Consider the following 5,576-nt stretch of genomic DNA (forward strand, 5'->3'; position numbering starts at 1 on the left):
GAGTTTTCCTTTTGGAATCTCTTTCTGGAGGTGATCAGTGGATTCTTTCAATTTCCATTTTAGCTTATTGTTTTAAAATTTCTAGGCAATTTTCCCTGAGAATATCTTGGAAGATGATGTCTAAGCTCTTTCCTTGACCATGGTTTTCAGGTAGACCAATAATTTTTAGATGATCTCTCCTGGACCTATTTTCCTAGGTCAGCAGTTTTTCCCAGAAGATATTTCACATTGCCCTCTTTTTTTATTCATTTGGATTTGCTTTATTGTGGCTTGGTTTCTCATAAAGTCACTGGCTTCCATTTGTTCAATCCTCATTCTTAAGCAATTATTTTCATCAGAAAGCTTTTGTACCTCCTTTTCCATTTGGCCAATTTGACTTTTCAAGCTGTTGACTTTTTTCTCATGTCTTTCCTGCATCACCCTCATTTCTCTTTCCTTTTTTTCTTCTCCTCTCTAACTTTACCTTCACAGTCCTTTTTGAGCACCTCTATGGCCTGAGACCAATACATATTTTTCTTGGAAGCTTTAGATATAGGGGCCCTGATGTTGACAGCTTTTCCTCTGAGGGTGTACCTCAGTCTTCCTTGTTACTGAAGAAACTGTCTATGGTCCTCACCTTTCTCTGTCTGCTCATCTTGCCTTTCTTTTACTTGACTTTTAGCTCCTTAAAGTGGGTCACTGTTTCCAGGTTGCAGTATCTCAAGCTTAAGAAGTCCCAGGTGTTATGATTTAAGGAGACTCAGGTTCTTCACTTGCCTGGCCTGTTCCCTTGTCCATAGATGACACCAGACCAACTTGCTAATCAACCAGCTTTCTGTGTTGTGGTTGTTAGCTCCTAGCCTATGCCCCTCCCCCACCTGGGCCACTGCTACTCAAGCCTACCTCCTGGTTCTCAGCAGGAGTGAAAAATCCAAGTTCTGCCTCAGCACCAGCATAGAACCCTGTAGTCTCCCCCCTGCCCAAGGCTCAGCCCTCACACCAGACTGTGAGCTTTGTTCCAGACAACACTGGTGCTTCAGCTGATTCAGAGGCTCTGGGGATCTACTTCTCTGGTGAGGCCTTCCTGGGACTGGATCTGTGTCAGTGTGACTGTGGGGTTGGGCTCAACTCCTGTCTCAGCACAGCAGCTCCCTCCTTCTGACCTTCCAAGCTGTTCTTGGTTAGAAGATGATTTCAGCACATTCTTTTGTGAGTTTTGCTGCTCTGGGCATTTTCCTATGGTGTTTTTTGGATGTTTTTTGGAATGATCATGTCATGAGTTCGTGAGCTCACGGCCTTTCCTCTGCTATCTTGGCTCTACCCTGGAAGTCCATTTCTGTTGATGTGGAAATATTTTAACATGATTGTACATATATAAGATTGCTTGATGTCTTAGGGGTGGGGGAGGGAAGGGAGAGGGAGAAAAATTTGCAGCTCAAAATCTTATAAACAATTCTGAAAACTATCTCTACCTGTAATTTCAACAAATAAAATACTATTAAGGAAAAAACTAAAGGAAAATAAAGACTCATGAATCTCTTTACCTTATCACCAACCCTGTCTTCCATTTACGTAAATGCAATAAAACTTCATGGATATACTCTCACAGTAAGCATTGACACTTAATAGCCTGTGACATTGTACAGAAAAGACACCAATAGGATGTGAGCTTAATGAACAGTTTGTTGCTGCCTTGGAGGGAAAGGTAAACCAAAAAACATTTGGCAACAGTGCAGCACAAAAAAAAGGAGTAGGCAGTTTTGAGATATTTGGTGTAAATTTGGGCCAGAATACTCACAAACATCAAAACTGGTTTGAAGAAAATGATGGGGAAGTTCAGAAGCTGCTAAATGAAAAATGAGAACTCCACAGGGTTTACCAGCAAGATAGTTCATCCATCTCTAAGAAGGCAGTGTTGAATTCCATCAAAAGCAAAGTACAAGCAAAGCTTAGAAAGATAAAGGATTCTTAACTAAGTTAAGAGGGGAAAAGATGAAATTCAATTTTACACTGAGAATAACAATCCAAATGGATTTTCTCAGGGCATGAAGGCTATTTATGGGTCAGAGTGCTATTAGGTACTTCAATTAATCAATTATTATGGAGCCACACTGACTTGTGATAAGAACATGATACGGGAGAGAGTGATTGAAAACTTCCATAGTTTTCTGAAAAGATCATCATCTCTCAGTGCTAAGGCCATTGAAAATAGACCTCAGTTTGAAGTTAATCCCTCTCTAGCCAAACTTCTAAACTGAAGAATACATTTTAAATGCCATTAGGCTCCTTTCATGCACCTGATGCTGATTCTATTCCAGCTGAGATTCACAAAGCAGAAGGAGAACTAATGTTAATACAGAAAATGATTAAAATCTTCCAGATCATGTGGCAAGAAGAGGTTCAGCAGTTCAAGGATGTCTCAATTCTCCATCTATATAAAGTTAATATGAAATAGGTTGTCCTGTGTCAATCACAGGTGAGTCTCTCTCTTAGTCATTGCCAGAAGGATTCTTTGAGAATGCTCCTTAATAGGTGGGTTCTGGGGGCAGCTAGATGGTGCAGTGAATAGAGCACCAGCCCTGGAGTCAGGAGGGCCTGAGTTCAAATTAGGCCTCAGATACTTAACACTTACTAGTTATGTGATCCTGGGCAAGCCACTTAACCCCCATTGCATCACAAAAAACAACAACAACAACAACAACAACAACAAAAAAAAACAATAGGTGGGTTCTTTATCTGAAAGATAACCATCTGCTCATGAGCTAGTGTGTCTTTTTAAAAGGCTAAGGAATGGTTGCTACAGTGATTTTTGCCTGACAACTCCAAGAAAAATATTTGGAGCTGAACAATGTTCTGTACACAAGAGTGTAGCCCTTCTGGGGTGCCTACCTTATTAAAATGCCAAATATACATTTGCCCAAAAGATGATTTTAGAGAAGATATAGAAAGGCAAGTATTCACACAAAGTTCAGATAAAGTAATACAAGGACATTATCAATGTCTCTCTGAAGAACTTCAGAATCTACTGTTAGACATGGGAGATACTAGTAGATGATTGTCCAGAATGGCATGCCTCCATCAAAGAAGTCACTGTGCTTTATAAGCAAAGCAGAATTGTAGTAGATCAATAGAATGTGAGGTGTACAAATTTAGAGACATCACCACTGTAAATGTTCACGTTTACTATTTGTGCCCAACTTCTGGTATACTCTGCTGAGCTGGTATTGGTATGATTACAAAGACCTGGAAACACTGTACCTTGACACCAACATAGTGATGTCATTTTGGTCCTCTTCTAGCTCAAAAGACAACAATTAACAAATCTTCTTAGATTCACCTTGGCAAGTACAAAGAGTTCACTTGCTTTGTCACCATTTTCCACTGTGGAGAGAGAGAAAGGGAAAGGAGAAATTTCCTTCCTTCTCCCTTCACCATATTTCAGTCTGGGTGTCTGAGAGAGAGAGACAGAGAGACAGAGAAAGACAGAGACAGATAGGGACAGACAGAGACAGAGAGATTCTTAGAAAACACAGGAAAACAGGAAAAGGTGGGTACTTCCAATGTCTCATATCTACTCCCTTCCAAAACCCTAACTTCTTAACTTTTTCTCCCATCATTTTCGAGGAAACACAAGTCACTGGGGAATGTACAATCAGAGTAATCCTCTAGGACTACAAGGGTTCCAGAGCACATCTATTTTCAGGAGAAATAGGCTTTCAACAAATTCCATACAGTAGAATTTCATCAGATTATTTGAGGAACTTTGAAACTATCAATAATTTAAATTAAACTGTATTATGAAGGGCAAGTCATTGAACCTCTTTGAGTCTCAGGGAATTCTCTAAGAATATAAGTTATAGACTGGTTGTATATGGGCTGTGTAGAAAGAATACCTATGTTGATAAAATCATAGATACTTGGTAGACTGAATATAAAAGTCCTTATGAGTTTGATAACCATGAGAACTGGCTTGACATTCAACCTATTTCTAGAACCTTGGAGAAAGTCTTTTATTAGTGAAAATCAACCATGTAACCTAATGGAGGTCAATGAAATGACAGCCTAAATAAAATAACCAGTATTTCATACAGCTATTACTATTTTCAACACCTATGTTGTTATTTCAGTGAAAATAGCTATATAATAGGACAAAACTAAGAAAAATATGACTGCATTTTGTTTTCTAAAAGAAGAAAATAATTTCTTAGAGTAAATATTTCAACAAAGTATACTGTGACTAGATATGATACTTTGTTTAATTACAAAAGAAGCAAGGTCATTATGTAGTTTTTTGAGTACTGGAAGAAAGAAGGGGGTTGTAGTTTGATCTGTTATTTCAACTTAGCTTCATCTTATTTTTCAGTTTTGGAATGTTGGGGAACAAAACTGAGGGAGTATTTTTAGGTGGTACTAATATCGCATAAGTTTTTTTTTTTTTTCAGTGTCTTCTTGCCTTAAATCTTTTTTAATTCATTATGTGTGTCTACATGAACATAAACAGCAAAGAGAGATTCCATTTTTATCTAATGAAGTCAAATATCCCTAAAAGGGAACAGTTGCATGCCCACTGTATGGTTACCTTTTTGGTTTTCAGTAGAGTCATAGTGGCTTTATTGGGAACAGACAGACCACCCAGGCCTAGGAGTTGTCATTGGGGCCCTTCTTCTTGCCAAAGGTGGACACCACGTTGACAAATTGTCTGTTGTACTGCATCCTCCTCTTGGCCCGCCCCGTCTTCTTCTCCTTCTACTCCTTCTTCTCCTGCTTGGCCACCTTGGGACTCTGACCTCTAACTTTTCCAGCTTGGGTCAGAGAGCCATGGAGTTTACCTCCTAGCATTCAGCCAGCCACTTCCAGAGTAGACAGCATCTCCAACCCACACTGCCCCAAGATGGCTTCATCCTTCAGCAGGGAGCCACCTAGAAGCAGGACCTGATCCTCAGGGGCAATGCCCTCTAGGGATGCCACATGGGCCTTGATCTGGGCGACGGTCTCCTGCCTGGTAACCTCAAGGGTGTGCAGAGCCTGAATGCTGACAAACAGCTGCATGGTGGCGACTCAGGCACGCTAGTCCTGCTTCCGCCGCTGCGAAGATGGAGACCAGAAAGAGTCCATGGTTACCTTTTGAGCAAAGCAGAAAAGAAATTAAGCAGCCAATGAATGTATTGAGGAAAAAGATTTTTTTTCTTTGCTCGTCAATTTTTTTTCATCCTCCTCTCCAAAACAATTATGTTCTAAAATATCACTGGGTCCGAAGGGGTGACCAACCTCAGAAAAACTCTAATTAAGTTTGATTTTTCTGTCTTGAGTCTTTCTAAGAAATTGTCATCCTCCAAACTGCTAACAAAGGCTAGGCCCCACATTTATCATGTTTCCCTATGTCAAAATCTTTGGTTAATGTTTGGATTTTTGACCTTTTAAGGCAACAGTGTTAGTCTGATTTGTTCTTCTTTCATTTTTCTCATATTCCTGGCATCAGGGAAGCTGTCCTTTGACTAGGATAACACCTACTTACCTGCCTGCCTGCCACCCAACTGTCACCAGAGTCCCTTTCCCAAACAGCAGACCACGAAATACCTGATAATTACTTGAAGTAA

At 40.0% G+C, this 5,576-nt stretch overlaps 1 pseudogene; it reads right to left on the reverse strand.

Annotated features, from left to right (window-relative positions):
* Positions 1 to 4,617: 4,617 nt before the first annotated feature.
* Positions 4,618 to 5,031, reverse strand: LOC122732794 (annotated as a pseudogene).
* Positions 5,032 to 5,576: the final 545 nt, after the last annotated feature.

The sequence above is a fragment of the Dromiciops gliroides genome, chromosome 6 (genome assembly GCF_019393635.1).
Source record: "Dromiciops gliroides isolate mDroGli1 chromosome 6, mDroGli1.pri, whole genome shotgun sequence".
Classification (NCBI taxonomy): domain Eukaryota; kingdom Metazoa; phylum Chordata; class Mammalia; order Microbiotheria; family Microbiotheriidae; genus Dromiciops; species Dromiciops gliroides.